Source organism: Micromys minutus (assembly GCF_963924665.1).
Source record: "Micromys minutus genome assembly, chromosome: X".
NCBI lineage: Eukaryota > Metazoa > Chordata > Mammalia > Rodentia > Muridae > Micromys > Micromys minutus.
This window is the reverse complement of record NC_137970.1, coordinates 106,650,872-106,670,858: the sequence shown is the minus strand read 5'-3', so window position 1 is coordinate 106,670,858 and position 19,987 is coordinate 106,650,872.

Sequence of the window (19,987 nt, the reverse complement as noted above, 5' to 3'; positions counted from 1 at the left end):
CTCTTGTTAAGATTTCCAGTACTCCATTACAGAAGAAGAGTAATAGAAGTGTGGGCAGACTTGTCGAGTATCTTATTTTAGTGTGATTGCTTCAACATTCTCCCTATTTAGATTAATATTGGCTGCTCATTTGCAGTATATTGCTTTTACTATTTTTAAGGATGAGCCTAAAGTTCCAGATATTTCCAAACCATTAACATGAAATGGTGTTTTATTTTCTCAAGTTACTTCTAAGCATCTAAAGAGATCTTTATATGGTTTATTTATTTGATTTTTTTTTTGGTTGATTATTTGATGGATTTTCATATATTGAACTCTCCCTGTATCCCTGGGATGAACTTTACTTGATCATGTATAAGGATCATATGTTGTGTTCTAGTATTCTTTTTACAAGAATTCGATTGAATATTTTCACTGCTGTTCATGAAGGAATATTGTCTGACACTTTCTTTCTTTCTTTGTAGGGTCTCTGTGTGATTTAAGAATTAGAGTAATTTTGGCTTCAAAGAATGAGTTGTGTAGTGTTCCTTCTCTTTCTATTTCTTGAAATAGTGTCGACAGTATTGGTATCAGTTCTTCTCTGAATGTCTGATAAAATATGGCACTGAAACCTTTGGCTTTTCTAAAACTAGTGATTTTAGTCATTTTATTTGAGATGCAATTCATAAAAACAAGTTTGAGGGAGGAGGAAAGGGGAGTAAAGGGGAGGATATAAGGTTAGAAATGTAAATGTTCAGAATATCCAATAAAATTTTAAAAATTTCAAACATAACAATTTTTTTTTCTTAAAAAATTTTATTAAATTGCAAAGCAGAACTTGAACACAAATTTAAATATCAGTAACAAAGTCACAAAAGGGTTGCAAAATGTCTGTAATGGGAGGATTATATATCCTTATAACTAAGTCACCCATCCATGCCTACATTAGTACATTAGATAAATCTACAAGTCAGCAGCCCATCGAGGAGCTATCAGTTCCATTATTGGATCTTTCCTGTTACAAAAACTTGCTAATATTTTGGGTAATAGCTCTTTATCAGATGGAAACTACAAACTAAACTTTTAAAATTTGTTAAAGAATGACTAAAATACTGTAAATAATTTGGTTTCAAAAACTCTGGGTATACAACTGAGATAAAACACTAAGAATTATACTTATCGCATTGACAAAACTTTTTTATATTTACGATTTTGGTATTAATATACTCTCAATTAAATTTCCAAAAGTCCATCTCATCATACAAATAAACTTTGAGACCAACCTTTCACTGGTCTCACAATCCACTCACATTAGACTAAATTCACTTTCATTCATGTGCCAAATTTGCACCTGTGGGGCAGATGTAGCACACATTTATAGGGAATATATAGGGTGTTGGTTATTCCTTTTTATCCAGTTTTCATTCCTATTTCTATCTTTCCTCAAGTCTTTTTTTCTTTTCCTTTTTTTCTACTTCTCACACACCAGCATCTCTATCTTTACAACACCAAATGGAATATTTCATGTAATAGAGAGATTTTGTTTAAGATTTACTCAATTTTAAATTTATTTTCTAAATAAACACAGATAGAAGAACAAATGTTAAGGATTTTTACATAAATGTATAAGAATATATTTTAGTAAGTGCTTTGCTTTTTTTAAGGTTTGATATTCTGCATTAAGGTCTTAATAGTTACAATGAGCAAATGTCCATGTAAATCAGGATGTAACCCAGAAGTAGTCAAAGTTTTCTTTGTGTGTGAGGATTGAGTATAATGTTTTTTTTTTTTTTTCTTGAATTTCACAGTCTGTGAGTTTTTTCTGGGGTAGGCTGAGCTTTCTAGGGTTAGTATCCCATTATCAATGACTGCATATTATGTCTGTTCTTTTGTGACTGGGTTATCTCACTCATGATGCTATTCTCTAGATGCAACCATTTTCTTAATAATTTGGTTAAGTCGTTGTTTCTGATAGCTGAGTAGTACTTCATTGATTAAATGTACCACAATTTTTGTATCCATTCATCTCCTAAAGGGCATCTGGGTTCTTTCCAGATTCTGGCTAACATAAATAGTGCTGCTATGAACATTGTGGTGCATGCGTCTTTGTTGTATATTGGAGTGTCCCTGGGGTATATGCCCAGAACTGGAATAGCTGGATTTTCAGGTAGTACTATGTCCAGTTTTCTGAGGAATCGCCTGACTGATTTCCAGAGTTGTTTTATCAGTTTACAACCCCACCAACAGTGGAAAAGTGTTTCTCTTTCTGCACAGCCTCTCCTGCATCTGTTGTCATCTGACTTTTGAATCTTGGCCAATCTGACTGGTGTGATGTGGAATCACAGGGTTGTTATGATTTGAATTTGCCTGATGGCTATGGATGTCCAGCACATCCTAGATGTTTCTCAGTTATTGGATTTTCCTCAATTGAGAACATTTTGTTTAGCTCTGTACTGCATTGTTAATAGGGTTGTTGGATTATCTGGTGTCTAGCTTTTTCTGTTCTTTGTATACCTTGGATATTAGGCCTCTATCTGATGTGGAGTTGGTTGTGATCTTTTCCCATTCTGTTGGCTGCAGTTTTGTTTTCTTGACACTGTCCTAAGCCTTACAGAAACTTGCAATCTCATTAAGTTTCATTTGTTAATCTTTGACCTTAGAGCAGGGGCCATTGGTGTTTTGTTCAGAAAATTATTTTCCTATGCCTAAGTATTCTAAGTTTTTCCCTATTTTCTCATCTAATAGTTTCAGTGTATCTGGTTTAATGTGGATATATTTGATCCACTTACACTTAAGCTTTGTACAAGGAGATAAGAAAGGGTCTATTTTCTTTCTTCTGCATGCTGAATGCCAGTTGGACCAATACCATTTGTTGAATAAGCTGTCATTTTTCCATTGAATTTTTACAGGTCCTTGGTCAAAATCAGGTGACCCTATATATGGGGCCTCATTATGGGGTCTTCTATTCTATTCCATTGATCTATGTGCCTATTTCTGTACCAGTCCCACACAGTTTTCATCAGAATTGCCTTGTACTATAGCTTGAGGTCAGGGAAAGTGATTCTCGCAGATATTTTCTTGTTTTTGAGGATGGATTTCGCTTTTCTAAGTCTTTTGTTTTTCCAGGTGAAATCGCACATTTCTCTTTCCAACTCAATAAAGAACTACATTAGAATTTTGATGGGGATATCATTGAATCTGTAGATTGCTTTTGGTAAGATGGTCATTTTTAGAATGTTGATCCTTCCATTCCATGAGCATGGGAGAACTTTCCATTTTCTGAGACTTTCCTTGATATCCTTCTTTAGAGGTTTGAAGTTCTTGTCATACAGGTCCTTCACTTACTTAGTTGGAGGCACACCAAAGTATTTCTTCGTTTTTGTGACTATTGTAGAGGATATCTGTTGCCTAATTTTTCTCTCCACATGTTTGTCCTTTGAATACAGGATGGCTACTGATTTGTTTGAAGTAATTTAATATCCAGCCACTTTGCTGAATGTTTATCAGCTGTAGTAGTTCTCTGGTGGAATTTGTGGGATCACTTACCTAAACTATCATGTCATCTGCAAAAAGTTTTTAGCTTCTGAATGTGACAGTTTACGTTTCACAGAAAACCCTTCATTATTTATAGCTTCAATGTATCTTCAGTTGATTAAAATGATATCAACAATCCTCTCTTATTAGTAAAAATCTCAAATGGCAAGCAATAGATAAGAAAGTATCATAGTTTGGTATAGTGTCAATACTTAGAGTCAGGTTACTCTGTAGGAGATAACTCTGTAGTTCTTCTCTTGACGAAGATGGGAAGGCAGAGGCAGATGTAGAGGCAAAAGTGGGTGCACAAGGTACAGAAGCTATGCATTCAGTACATGATTTTGGTCCCTTTTTCACAACATGGTTATTTTCTTGTACATTTAAGTAGTTAGGCTTTTGATAAAACACAGTGCTACACAATATGTGTGTGTATATATATATATATGTATATGTAAGAAATTTGCTAAAGATTTTTCTTAAATTTTCAAAAATATCTGTAATTTTAATATAAAGTCTCTTCATGTGCACATTTTCATAAACTAATATATACATAGAACATTAGTTCAGAGATGCTCCTGTTAAGCTTTAGTATTACCTAGATCTGACATTGTCTTTATAAATACTCAGTGAAGCAAACAAAGATACTCTAACTTTTGGATCATATCCAAGATTATGTAGAAAGAACAAAAGCAGCAATCCATAGAAGACAGTGAGGTGAGCCCTTTACTATCTTTTGCTTTTCGTTTTAGATGTTTGAAAAACTCTGGAAGCAGACATGAGGTTATCTGTATATTGTCCAAGAACTTGATTTTCTGATTTTAGCTTCAGGTTTACTTCCTCAACTGCATCTACTCTTGCAGAAAGATTTTCAAGTTTGTGTTGTAGTTCAAACTCTTGATTGAGAAGTGGAGTCTTTCTTCCAGTTCCACCTGATTTTCAGCATAAACTGCGTCCATATCAGCATTCATCACCTTGGGAACATACATTGAGCTCTTGAAAACAAACTCCTTAGTGATGGGTCTTGCATCTGCAGCACATGGAGGAGGTGGGATAGGTAGCCAACTTACATTATATTAAAGAGGAAAAGTTCAGTATACAGTGTATGGAACTTAGATTTAAAAATCTGGCATTGAAAAGGGATCAGTTGAGATTTCCCTATGCAAATAAATAGATGTGAGGATCACATGGTCCACTTTGAAATTCTAAATGTTAGTTTGTTTGTTCATTTGTTTGTAATCTTCAGGCAACAGTAAAATCTACTTGTTGACAGAGGTGTCCATAGAAACAATAAATCAATTTCAGAGAAGATATTTTTTGAACAGTCAGTTTGTACTGGTGAATAATGCTTGGGAGTGAGACTTCAGATGCTGCTTGAGGTAACAGGTTCTGGAATAGCTTTTGTTGCAGAGGGGACAAGCATGGGGCCTCTCACCACTGTGCTTTTTTATGTGTCTCTTTAGATCTGTTGAACGGTAGAATGTCCATTTGCAGCCAGGCACATTGCACTCATAACTCCTCTTTCCAGTGTGTTTCTTCATGTGGTCTTTGAGGTGGTGAGCCTTTGTGTAAGATTTCCCACAATCTGGGTAGGAACATGAGTAGCGCTTCAAAGGTTGAGGGTTGATTGGAGAGACAGGGCTCAGTGTCTGCAAGTCTGCGTTCAACTCTGGACCCTTTCCTTGAACCAAATCAGAAGCTGAAGAGCTTGCCTGGGGTTGTCTTTGAACAGAAGGGTAACTTGAAGGATTTGAGGATTCACCTACATATGGGGCTTGGTTACTAAGTAATGTCACATGATGATCAAGGCTTTGCACAACATTGGGTGTTCCATTGCTACTTGGGTAGACATTAGGTTCAAGAGAGGTTCTCAAATGATCCAAGGAGAATGACTCTTCAGAACTTGGAATTCTCTCTGGATGCCAAGCTAAGTGTTCTTGTATAGGACATGAAGTCACCTGAGGATCAAGTTTTTCTTCCACATCAGGTGTTCCATTCACACTTGGGGAAGCATCAGAATCAAGAAAGGCCATTATGTCATCCAAGAAGAAAGACTCTTCAGAAAGGGGACTTGTCTCTGGGTGCCAAGCCAGGTTGACTTGGTTAGTAAGTGAAGTCACTTGAGGATCAAGGCTTTCTTCAACTTTGGATGTTCCATGCAAACTTCGGGAAGCATCAGAATCAAGAAAGGCAATTATGTCATCCAAAAAGAAAGACTCTTCAGAACTGGGACTTGCCTCTGGGTGACAATCTAGGTTGGCTGGGTTACTAAGTGAGGTCACCTGAGGAACAAGGTTTTCTTCAACATTGGGGGATCCATTCAAACTTGAGGAAGCATCAGAATCAGGAAAGGCTATTATCTCATCCAAGAAAAAAGACTCTTCAGAACTGGGACTTGTCTCTGGATGACAAGCTTGTTTTTCTGGATTACTAAGTGAAGTCACCTGAGCATTTTGGCTTTCTTCACTACTGGTAGCTCCATTCAGATTTAGGGAAGCATTAGAATCAGGAAAGGCTATTATCTCAACCAAGGAGAATGTCTCTTCAGGACTGGGACTTGTCTCTGGGTGACAAGCTAGGTGGTCTTCCTTACTAAGTGAAATCACCTGAGCATTTTGGCTTTCTTCAATACTAGTAGTTCCATTCAGATTTAGGGAAGCATTAGAATCAGGAAAGGCTATTATCTCATCCAAGGAGAATGTCTCTTCAGGACTGGGACTTGTCTTTGGGTGACAAACTAGGTGGTCTTCCTTACTAAGTGAAGTCACCTGAGGATCAATGCTTTTTTCAACATTAGGTTTTCCATTCAAACTTGGATGGATATTTGGATTCACAGAAGTCCTCATTAGATCCAAGGAATATAACTCTTTAGAACTGGGACTTGTCTCTGGATCCCAAGCTATGTGGTCTTGATTACAAAATGAATTCACCTGAGGATCCAGCCTTTTTTCAACATTTGGTGTTCCATTCAGACATGGGTAGACATTTGGATCAGAGGACCTCATCGGATGCAAGTAGCATGACACTTTAGAACTGGGATAATTCTGTGGATGCCAAGTCATATTTTCTTCTGCATTGGATGTTGCCCTCTTAGACCCATGACAATTTGGGCCAAAACTGGTGTTTGGCATCTGAAAACCATAGAAAGTCTGGCCACCAATTGGATTTGTCACCCAGTGACTGACCATCAAATTCTGATCACATCTGTGTCCTGATAACTGATACCCAGAGAGAAAGTGCTCACCACAGACCAGGTTATCCTGACCTCTGTAGACATTCTGACCACGGAAGGATGTCTTCTGGTAGTAGAGCTTCATGTGGTCATGGTTATCTCTCACCGGAGGCTCATAAAAAGCCTGATATTCATTAGAAGGTATCATCAGATCTGCATTGAATCTATTATTAGCTACTAAATCCCTCTGCTGATACCTAAAAGAACTCTGTTCAGAAAAATAGTCCAGGGAGCGATCTACATTTGAATTCTGGTCTGCATGGCTTCCAGAAGGAGCAGCATGATGATTACCAAAGGGAATCCTCTCACTGTCATTCAAGGCTGTATTTTGGATCCCAAGAGTCTTGTCAAAGTTGACTGTCCTCATCCAGTGTCCTTCAATGTAGAGAGATTCCCTAGCTTCAAGGACAGCTTTATTCTGGGCATGAGGATGGCATATCTTTGGTGTGTTGTTGAGCTCCTTAAGCTGAGTGTCTTCCGGGAATTTTTTCTGCTTAAGAGACACAGCTTTCTGATTCACAGAGGAAGTCTCACTTGGCTCTCCAGTTTTTCCTGGGTGTGCTATCGAGTTCAGAGTACAGGTTATCTCAGGTGTGCTAGAGTATGCAGATGCCATCACTGTTGGTTTCCAGGCAAGCATCTCTGAGCTCTGACCTGAGACAGTCTGGCTGGACTCCACAGGGAAAGGCTGAGGATTACACCTCCCTGGCTGGAATGCACCTGTGGATTCTTCCATGTCTATGCAGGCTTCACATATGGCCTGGGGACTCTTCAAGTTCCTGCACTGTTGGGAGAAAAATCAACATCTGGCTAAACTAGGTATTCAGTGGTAGAGATTAAAGTTCTTGAGAATACTCAAACTCGGCAGACAGGCAGAACTTAAATGGTAGACACAAGAAGGCATAAAATGTTCTCTGGAGATCAGGGATTCACAACTTTAAGGGCTCTGATGAAGGTGGGATGGGCAAACAAAAGCTTCATTACTCTGGGATCTCCTTTTATAAATCTAGGCCTGATATGCTCAGTACTTCTGAGTCTATGATTTCATAAGACTTATGTTTCCACATGTAGGCCCCCATACTTAGAAGACATGTTTAAATATCTCACCCCAGGCTCTTAGAGTTTAGAAGATGCTCTCATTAAGTAAACTCTTAGGAACTGTGTATGTTAGCTTGCCTCAGATTTACTTTATAAACAATATACAGTTACATGGTTGCATTCATCAACTTTAGAAGAGAATGTGGAACAGCATTTGTTGGTGGGACTGGTGGGTTTTTACAGGAGCAGTAGGTCATGTGGGGTTTGTTTTGAATGAAGAGAGTGAATGAAAAAAAAAACTTGTGAGCTGATGAAACCTCTTGCTGTGGAGACTTATAGAGTACAAGAGGTTAATCTTTGTAATGGTGGATACAGAATCTGGTGTGATTATTTTTTTGCAATGCTACAATCTGTTGTGTCCTTTTGGTATGGGATCCCATCCATTTTCTCAAATATTATAGATAAATGCTAAGAGAGGGTTTCACTCTCAGCACACTGACAATAGGACCCAGTTACCTAGAATTGTGTCCACATAGTTCATGGATCCTGGATAGATCCTGATGGTGGTAAAGGTTGATGAAATGAGACAAAAATCTTATTTTAAATTTTAAAAGCAAATAGTGAAAACCAATGTTTAAGAAAGGAAGATGGAATGAAAGACAGAAAAAAACAAGAAAAGAAATAATACAAATGGAAAAATCACATCATCATCATGAGACACAACATGTAGTATTGGAACAAAAGTGAAGTTGTTTGGATGGATAGTTGCACTCTTAAAATTGATAAAAAAACTGTAAGATAGGAGATTAAAATTGCTTGCACCTTTTCACCAATTAGAAACCACTTGAAAAAAATACACTCTGGATTTGTGAAGGCATCATTCCGTAGGCATCACTTATTAAAACACATACAAGGTGTCCAGATCAACATCCAGCCTCTCTTCTATCCCAGAGAAGTGGAAAATCATTCCTCCCATGATGATTTACAGGAAGTTACAGGACAACTCATTTTTACAGAAGACATTTATACTTCAATCTGGTCTCATAATCTTTATGTTTTGTCTCTAACCCTTGATTGCAGAAATTAAAAATACTTGCCATAATATAGGCCAAGGATTCTCTTTTTTTGTATTGCCATAACGCATAGCTGCAGACTACTTCCTAATTAATACCATACCACATAACATATTCAGTTTTTAAATAATTTATATTTTGATATTTATGATTTTCAACTAACAACATCTACAACAACAACAATTAGAATACTATGGTAAGACAATAAAATCAGTCACAACAATCCTAACTATCTCTTAAGATCAATGCCCTTGCCATTCAGCTGCATAAGGAAGAATTTTTAGAAAACAAAGTGGAGAAGAGCTTAAAACATGTAGGCACAGGGGAAAGTTTTCTCAACAGAAAACAAATAGATTATACTCTAAGATCAAGAATCAACAATTGGGACCTCATAAAATTGGAAAGTTTCTGGAGGCTAAGCATATTATCAAGAAGACAATATGTCCAACAACAGATTGAGGAAGGATGTTTGATACTCCTGCAACTGATGGAGGGCTAATATACAACATATACAAAGAGCTCAGGAAGTTAGACTCCAGAGAATCAAATATTTATATATAAAACTGGTATACAGAGCCCAACAAAGAATTCTCAGCTGAGAAATTCCAAATAGCTTTGAAGCACCCAAGAAATTATAAATATGGCTAGTTATCAGGTAAATGTAAATCTAAACAACCCTGAGAATACACCTTATTTTAATTAGAATGGCTAAGGTCAAAAATCAGGTGACAGAAGATGCTGGCAAGAATGTGGAGAGAAAAGAAAACTTCTTGAGTGTTGGTGGGATTGTGAGCTGGTACAACCACTCTGTAAAACAGTCTGATGGTTTCGCAGAAAATTGAACATAGTGCTACCTGAAAACCCAGCTATTCCACTCCTAGACATATAGCCCAAAGACGTTCCAACATATGACAAGCACACATGCTCCTCCATGTTCTAGCAGCCTTATTTATGATAGCCAGAAGCTGGAAGAAACACAGATGTTTAAAAAACAAATAATGTATAAAGAATGAATGGTACATTTATAAATTAGAAACAATGACTTTATGAAACACCTAGGCAAATATATGGGTCGAGATAATATCCTGAGTACCCCACTCACAAAAACACACACATGGAATGCCCTCACTGTGAAGAAAATACTAGCCACAGAACACTTTGAGTACCCCAGCAAAAATTGACAGACCTTATGATGTGCAAAGAAGAAGGAAGGCCAAAATGCCAAACCTCAGTCCTGTTTAGTAGAAAGAACAAAACACTTTAGATAGGAAATACAAGGTAAAATAGAGGAATAGGGAATAAAGAAAAATCATTCAGAGACTTCTTTATATGGGGATCCATGCCATATGAAGCCACCAATCCCTAGCTCTATTGCTGATGCACAAAGTGCTTAGAAGCAAGAAACATATAGAGATGCCTACTCTGGGACTCTGCCAGTGTTAAATGCATACAGCTGAGCATGTTAGCATCTAACCATCAGAGTGAACTTGGGGACCCCAATGAAGGTGCTAAAGAAAAGCCTCAAGGAGCTGAAAGGGGTTGCAACTGCATGGGAAAACAATGTGATCAACCAACTAAACCCTACACAACCCCCAGGTACTATAACACAGATCATTGAGAACACATTGAGAAAACTATGGTTATAGTTACATATGTAGCTGAACCTAGCAGTGTCTGGCATTAATTTGAGAAGAGGTCTTTGGTCCAGGGAGAACATGTTTCCCCAATATAGGGAAATGCCAAAACACTGGGGTTCAGAGGGTTGGAAGGGAGCAAGGTGGAGGAAGAGCATACCATTATAAATATCAAAACAAAGAGTATGTAATAAGAAAGGAAAAGAAGAACCAATAAGAAAGAAGAATTCCCATGTCGGGTCAGGGTCTGGTCATTGGCACTTTGCTACATGTTCCAGTCATCCACCTCTGTTCTGAGCAAATAGTGACATATCTTTGAAAACCATCCCTTAGTCAGACTATTAGACTCCACAAGAAACTGACTTTCTCAGATCAACAAATTGCCCTCTCTCACCAGTGGTCATCTCCAACTCTAAATGTACTGCCCACAGGTGTGGCAGATCAACTCCACAAGGAACAGTATTTTAAAATGTTGTTTCGACACCTGGCTTCACAATTTTTTTTCTCCTATACTGCTCAAGCATTGTGCTAATCATTGTTGACATAGCCTTGTGTAGCCCCTTCCTTCTTCCTTGGGAATGATAGGACTCACAGGAATATGTTCTTAAGCATTCCAAGGCCAAGGCAAGGGGTGGCTCCCACCCTGTCTCTTAAGATACAACAGAAATACCGTAAAAACTCTAATTATGGGGCTTATAATTCCATTCCAAACAATTAAAAGAAAGTCCCAAATAAACTGTATATGGATTTTTTATGATTCTAAATTCATGCCTATAGCATAATTTAAGCTTGTGATCATTAAATAAATTTATGAAACCACAATAAAATTCACAGACCGTATGGAGATGAAGAAGGAATTATGGAAGCTTCATTCTAACTTAGAAGAAGGAACTTAGAAGACCTAATTAGAAGTAAGGACAGAGCCTTTCTGAAACCAACACAGATGCTTATAGCCAGCCATAAGACTGAGTACTGGGACCCCATTGGAGGAGTTATGGAATGTCCTAAAAGAGTTGAAGAAGTTTGCAACCCCGTTGTAAGAACAATAATACCAACCAGCCTGACTGTCCTGAGCTCAAAGGGAATAAACCACCCACCAAAGAGCAAATATGGAGGAAGAAACCAAGGTTCGTGCTGCATGTAGCAGAACATGACTTTACTATTGATTTAAGGGGAAACCCTTGATCCAGTATAGACTCGATGACCTTGTGTAGGGAAACCTTAGGGTGGTGAGGTAGAACTCTCATAGAAACAACTTGATGTTGATGGAATGAAGGTTTGTGTAGAGGAAACCAGGAAAGAACATATAGATGAAAGTTAAATGAATAAAATATCCCATAAAATAAAATGAGGAAATTAATTTTTCTCTATATGTATGTCAAAAAAAGAATTTTTGGATGTACTTACAGTTCGAAGTCCTGTACACTCACAATTGCAAGCTGAGGATGAAAAGTCCAAAAGAATGGTAGTTTTGAGTATTGGAACACAGATTGGTACAGCTGGTCTAATCTAGAGGCTGGAAACTGGAACAGCTGGAGCCAGTACCAGTTAGGGACAGACTTGTGAACAAGCTGAGGACAAGCTGACAAATAGGCACTCCTTCCTGCATCCATGGACTTATATAGGCCTCCAGCGGAAGGTATATCCTGGATTAAAGTATGTCTTCCTGTCACGTGTTCTTGGTCACCAACCAATTAACAAATTTCAACCAGTCACTATCTCACACGTGTGTCCATCTTGTGTAGATCTTTTGGCTTTCTAGGTATTTTCAAGTGGACAAAAAGGGGAAACTTGTTGGAAATCACAACCTTGTCCTCAGAAAAATGTGGTTTTCGTGTCCTAAAACACATTAAAAATAGGGGACAACATAGTGTATCATGATTTCGTTTCAGAAGATATTTACAGATGGATGAATACCTAAGTTTGACCAAGTGGACTTGAAAATGATCTCTTTCTTTTACTTACCTCCTGCATTTGCCAGGCTTCTCTAGAGGACCAACACTTTCACAGTGAATCTTTCTATATATGTAAGTAGAGAGAGATTTAGTATAATGGCTTACAGGTTGAGGTTGCTCAGCAACCCATATCAAACAGAGCCTAGCTCCAATCACTAGACTACTCCAAATATGATGAGTGTTTCAAGGTTTTATATAAAAACAAGACCAGCAGTTCTGGATTATTTCCCCAACAAACCTGGTTACAAAGTCAGTGTTTGCCTCAAAACTGTCAATGCAGAGGGAAGCAGATATTAAGTTTATGATATGACTCCCAGCATCACCCAATTATGTTAAAGGCCACAGTAGTATTCCAAGTAGATGTTTGTACCCATCCATTCTAATCGATGCTTTCTATAAAACATTGTTCCAGTAGATATTTGGGGTTGCCCTACAATACAAACTATCCTGCTTTACAATTGTAAATGTGGTCATGAGATAGCTTGAATAAGGACCTAGCTGTGAGTTGCATCATATCAATCCTGTCTGGTTTTCCGGAGATCACAAATATTTCCCTGGCACTATAGCTTCTTGAGTTCTCTTTGTACCTCTGATACTAGGTTCAAATGGTAGTATGTGCCATTTATCCCAACTATCAGGAGACAAATTGGTAGATTTCTAAGTTCTAGGTCAGCATGGGAATGAGCCAGTTTTACTTTAAAAAAAATATGATTTGGTCGAGGAATGATGACACATGCCTTAAATCCCAGAACCCTGTAATTGATCATTCAGATCCTTCAGTTGAAAATTACACAGAAAAGGCCAAGACAGCTAATACTAAACAGGGAATGACTTAATAGAATAAGGGAGACAAGTACCAGGCCAAGGAAGCAGAATCATTTGGGAGACAATGGCCTTGTACCTCTGGCTTTAGAGTCAAGATCCGAAGGGATTGCAGATTCTGGTTAGCTGGAGATAGGATATCAATGGACACAAGAATAGACCATTTGACTATGAAGAAATATTCTGATAAGTGATTTCTGAGGACATAAAATTGTTGTGTTCCAGAATTAACTGAGTCTGTACCTAGCCCTACAGGGAAATTAATTATTTATAGGTATCACACAGGTGGTAATGATTTTTAAGGCATTTAAGGATCAAGGAGTTTTGATCCAACAATTCCTGCAGAAATTACACAAACACAGATCTTACTCAGCCAAATAGTTACTTTGAATGCACACCCTAATACTGTTCACATCAATGATGCAGCTCATGTTTTTGAATATGCCTATATGATAGAGAGTAGAATAGAGTGACTCGGGAGTGTGAATATTAGCTGTGACTTTGTTGAAGTAGTTGTGGCTTTATTCAAGGTAGTGTTTCACTATCAGTGTGTGCTTTGATGATCCAATGCTGTGGCTCCACCCAATGCAGAATGAGAGGGCTCCCTTGGATCCCTTTGTATCAAGCAGTAGAATAATCATCTCTGCCTACACCATGTCTGTCATGCTACATGATCGCATGCTTCTTACCATGAAAAAATGGACTGAACCTCTCAGACTGTTAACCAGCCCTAATTAAATGTTTGCCTTTACAAGAAATGACTTGTTCATAGTGTCTCTTCAGAGCAATAAAACCTTAACTAAAACTTATAGGTAATTAAATGTCAGAGACTACTGAAGGTTGGAATCATATGAAAAATGTGAAAGTATTTGAAATGCCTAAGGGACAATCTGAAATAAAGCAGTCTTGAAATAATACCATGGTTTTATAACCATGGTTCAATTTTATACTGTTAAATGAATTAGTATCCTTGAATTTAGTACACAAAATTGTATTGAATTATTGTTCAGAGAGTATGTGTACTTTGGAGAGGCAAGCTTAGGTAGTATATAAGTGGGTAAACAAAAAGAACATCCAAAATGGAAAAGGAACTCCACAGGAAGACCAATAGAGTCTACTAATCTGGACTCCTGAGAGCTCTCACCAAAGAGCATGCACAGGCTGATCAAATCCCCATCCCCATGCACATATGTAGCAGATTCTTAGTCTCCACGTGGATCCCCCAACAACTGCATAAGGGACTGTACCTAAAGCTGTTGTCTGACTGGAATCTGTTTCCTTAGAAGGTTACCTTGTCTGACCTCAATGAAAAAGGATGGGCCTAATCCTCATGGGATAAGATTAGATGTGCTAGTGTGGTTGGATTCCCACGGAGCCCTCCCCCTGTGAGAGGAAAGGGGAGTTGGTGGGAGAGGGACTCTGTAAGGAAGTGACAAATGAGCAGTGTTTGGGATACAAGTAAATAAATAAAAAAATTAAAAATAAAAAAATATAGTGATAATGTATTAAAACAAGGGGTACATAATCACTGTCTTCAGGCAGCAGTAAATGCTCTGGCCAGATGATTCTAGAAATAGAGACAAGAATAAAGGGACCACGGGGAAAACTGATGCTGTTATGCTGGATGAAAAAAATTAGAGTTGATTAAGAAGAGTCCAGCTTAGAGTCAGCCTCGAGTGCTACAAAGATCAGAGCTGGAAAAATTGCACAAGCCCTTTGTCATGGCACAGAAGACAATAGGTAAAGCGCAACTAATGACACAAGGAGCTGGGCATAATTTCTTCCCCAGGGTATTTTACCTCCCCTTCTAAGAATGGCTGAAGCATCCACATTTAGGTCTTCCTTCTTATCGATGTTCATATGATCTGTGAGATATATTTTGGGACTTCAAAACATTTGGGCTGATATCCCTTTATCAGTGAGTGCATACCATGTGTGTTTTTTTGTGAAGGGGTTACCTCACTCAGGAGGATATTTTCTAGTTCCTTCCATTTGTCTAAGAGTTTCATATAGTCAGTGTTTTGAATAGCTCTGTAGTGCATCATTGAGTAAATGTTCCATGTATTTGTTGTATGCATACCTCTTTTGAAGGACATCTGGGTTCATTCCAGCTCATGGCTTTTATAAATAAGGCTGATATGAACAAATAGGGATCCATCCTGTTATGGTTTACATATACTTGGCCCAGGCAGTGGCACTATGGAATGTGTGGATTTATTGGAGTAAGTGTGTCATTGTGGAGATGGACTTTGAGACCCTCCTCCTATCTATGAGAGGAGACCAAGTCTGTTCCTATCTTCCTTTGGATGAAAATGTAAAACTCTCAACTCCTCATGCACTTTGCATGCCTAGACTTGCCATGTTCCTGCCTTGATAATGAACTGAATCATTGAACCTACAAAGTAATCCCAACTAAATGTTATGTGTAAGACATGCCTTGGTCATGGTGTCTGTTGAAAGCAGTGAAAGCTTAAGACAGAAGATGGCACCAGGAGTGGGTTATTGCTTTGAAAGGCCTTATCATTCATTTGTTTGGAAAAATGTGGATTTTGGTATTTTGGATTTAAAGAGTACTTTAATTCTTTAAATGGGGTTTAATAAACTATCCTTGAAGGGATATGGAAGACTTTGTTGGTGAGGGTGATCTGAACTGTTCAGACCTGGCCCAAGATCATGTGGTCTATTTCAGTGCAGAATTTCAGTCTGTGGCCTAAACATTGGTTTTCAGGTAGTTGGGTGGAAAAATTCTTAAGCAGTGAAGGAGTTAGAAAATAGGCATGTAGTGATAGTGTAATACAACAAGGGGCCAGATTCAAGCTCCTGCAAGTGGCATAACTCAGCAGCTTTAAACCTGGGTCTCTGGCTTTATGATCAAGGGAATGAGGCTACCCGGACAATTGATGCTGTTTATCTGGAGCTAAAAAATTAGGGATGATTAAGAACAGGCCAGCATCACTGTGGTAAAATCTTCTGAAAAGTATTTTTGGAGAGCAGAAAGAATCTGTGTTCCTGAGACATGGAAAGTTGCACCTCACACTGCAGCTGTACTTAGTAATATGTACGAATCCCCCATGTGGTCCTGGTTTTGAAGGGGCCATGAAGAAATCTTGAGGCTTGTTACTATGAGAGGCCATTGAAAGCAAAAGGGTTTGTGGAAAATACAGCTTATCAGCTGTAAAAGGTTTCTGGTGGAATTCTTTGAGTCACATAAGTATACTATCATATCATCAACAAATAGTGATATTTGACATCTTGTTTTCTAATTTACATCCATTTGACTGAATTTGTGGTATTATTGCTCTTGTTAAGACTTCCAGTACTCCATTACAGAAGAAGAGTAATAGAAGTGTGGGCAGACTTGTCGAGTATCTTATTTTATTGTGATTGCTTCAACATTCTCCCTATTTAGATTAATATTGGCTACTCATTTGCTGTATATTGCTTTTACTATCTTTAAGGATGAGCCTAAAGTTCCAGATATTTCCAAACCATTAACATGAAATGGTGTTTTATTTTCCCTAGTTACTTCTAAGCATCTAAAGAGATCTTTATATAGTTTATTTATTTGATATTTTTTTGGTTGATTACTTTGATGGATTTTCATATATTGAACTCTCCCTGTATCACTGGGATGAACTTTACTTGATCATGTTAAAGGATCATATGATGTGTTCTAGTATTCTTTTTACAAGAATTCGATTGAATATTTTCACGGCTGTTCATGAAGGAATATTGTCTGACACTTTCTTTCTTTCTTTGTAGGGTCTCTGTTTGATTTAAGAATTAGAGTAATTTTGGCTTCAAAGAATGAGTTGTGTAGTGTTCCTTCTCTTTCTATTTTATGAAATAGTGTGGACAATATTGGTATCAGTTCTTCTCTGAATGTCTGATAAAATATGGCACTGAAACCTTTGGCTTTTTACCCCCTTGGGATCAGAGGCTTTTGATGAGTTCTTGTTTTTATATAGTGATTATGGGACTGTTGTGATGATTTACTTGATTTAGATTTAAATTTGATCTTTGGTAATATGGAGAATATGAGACATTTTCTCAACATTTTCTGTTTGGTTGAGTATACACTTTTGTTGCAGGATCTGATGATTTGTTTTTACTTTCTTCAGTTTCTATTGTTATATCTTCCTTTTCTTTTCTGAGTTTGTTAATTTAGATAGTCTCTGTGTCCTCTAGTTAGTCTGGCTCAGGTTTCATCAATATTTTTTGATTTTATCAAAGACCTAGCTCCTGGTTTTGTTGATTTTTTGTATAGTTCCTTTTTGTTTCTACTTTGTTGATTTCATCTCTGATTTTGAGTGTTTCCTCCTGCCTATTCCTCTTAGATGTATCTTCTTTTTTTTGTTCTATAACTTTTAGTTCTTCTGTCAAGCTGGTTGTGTATGCTCTCTGCAGTTTCTTTTGGAACAAATCCAAGCAATAAGTTTTCTTCTTAATACTGCTTTCATTGCATCCCATAGTTTCAGTTTGGTGTGCTCTCATTTTCATTAAATTTTGAAAATCCTTAAGATTTTATTTATTTCTTCCTTGAACATGGTATTGTTGTGTAGGGCATTGTTTATATGTATGTGGTCTTTTTGATTTGTTTTTGTTTTTGAAGAGGAGCCTTCGTCCATGGTTATTTGAAAGGGTGCATGGAATCATGTCAATTTTTTTTTTTTTTTTTTGTTTACTAACTGCAGGTGCTCTTGTATTTGAAGCACAGTTCTTCACCTTGATAGAACTTTTCCTCTGATTAGTCAAAATTGTCCTTCCTTAACAATGTTGGTAACTTTTCTTGAAAATTTATCTTATTTGGTATTAGAATAGCCACTCTAGATTGTTTCTTAGTACCATTTTTCCTTGAAATTTCTTCCTAACCTTTTACTCTGAGGTACTATTTGTGTTTGTTCCTGACAGGAGTTTCCGGTATGCAGCAAAATGTTGGACTCGGATTGTGTGTACATTCTTATAATCTATGTCTCTTTATTGGGGAAATGAATCCAATGATGCTAAGAGATATCAAAGAACCATTATTGGTCCCTGTTATTTTTATTGTTAGAAGTAGAATTATGTTTGTGTGGTTTTCTTCTTTAGGGTTTTCACAAGTGATAGAAAAACACAAGGATTTGGGGGACTCTGAGACTTTTGCAAAAAGCCTCATTTGTATAATGTAAGACACTAAAAACATAGAAATGGTTAAAGTGTAAATCATAGACTTTCCAGTCATTACTAAGCTCTGAGACTCAGCCTGTGCATGACAAATAAAAACAGTGGCCTAGAATAAATCTCAAAAAAGCCAGAATATACTGACTGATTGCCACCTATCTAGAAAGACCTTCATAGGTTCCTGATGCATGGCATATTCAGTTCATGCTATAATAACACAATTCTGAGAAACAAAACAGGGACACAACTCTTAAAAATTTGGAATGTATAAACAAAGTTCTAAACATGTAAAAGCACCGATTTAGTGGACAGGTTAAGCTATACAGTCCAAGCTGAGTATACCTCTTTTGCTATACTTTCCTTGTTTTGAATATTTGGTATTTTGACTATTTTATGTCAGAGGGAATTTTATTTATCTGGTCTAATCTATTTAGAGTTTTGTAGATTTCTTGTATGTTCATGGTCATCTCTTCCTTTAGGTTAGTGAATTAGCCTCTAAATTTTGTTCAAGATATTTAGTGACACTTTTATTTGAGAGTCTATATTTTCTTCTACAACTATTATACTTTGGTTGACTCTTCTTATTGTGTCCTGGAATTACTAGAAGCATTAAGATAATGCTTTTAGATTTTTGCATTATCTCTGACTGATGTGCCAATGTTTACTGTGGTATCTTTTGCCCCTGAGAAACTCTCTTCCATCTCTTGCATTCCGTTGGTAATGCTTGTGTCTACGACTTCTAATCTCTTTCTGAGGTTTTTTATCTCCAGTGTTGTTTCTTTTTGTGATTATTTTTTTTCTATTTTTGTTTCTAATTCCTTCACCTGTGTGGTTGTATTTTTCTGTAGCTCTTTAACTGATTTTTCTTTTCCTCTTTAAGGTCTTCTATGTGTTTAATGGTTCTCATGTGTTTCTTCAACTTGTTTACTGGTTCTCATGTAATTTATGGGCCTCTAGAAGACCTTCATCATCCTTATCATGCAGTTTGTTTTTATGTCCAAATCTTGCTTTTCTGGTGTGTTGGGCTGTCTCTTCCTTGTTTCTGTAATTTTCAGGTTGTGTTTGATTCCCTTGCTTAGTTACTAGCACTACACTCTTAACATCTTGTTATCTGTGATGCCAGGTTTTCTTATCGTCTCTGAATTATGTGTGTGTGTGTGTGTGTGTGTGTGTGTGTGTGTGTGTGTGTGTGTGTGTGTGTGTTTGAATATGAGTGGTCCCTTCAAACTACTCCACATTAGAGAGGTAATCAAAATTTTGAAGCACAAAAAGTATATAGTCCTATTGAACCAACTGGTATCAGTACACATTGATTTGTTTTCATTACGTTTTGTATATATCAACTAATCAGTAATATTTATGAGTGACAAATTTATTTTCAAGCATTTTTGTATACTTTTTGCATGTTTGTTTGTCCTGAAGTATATCTATAAGCTCTCTAGACACCAGTACATGTTAGATTGCCTCTAAATAATTGTATTACAATTTTAATGGAAATTATTTTGAATCTGTAAATTGCTTTTGGTAAGATAGTTAATTAACTATGTTAATCCTGCTCAGTCG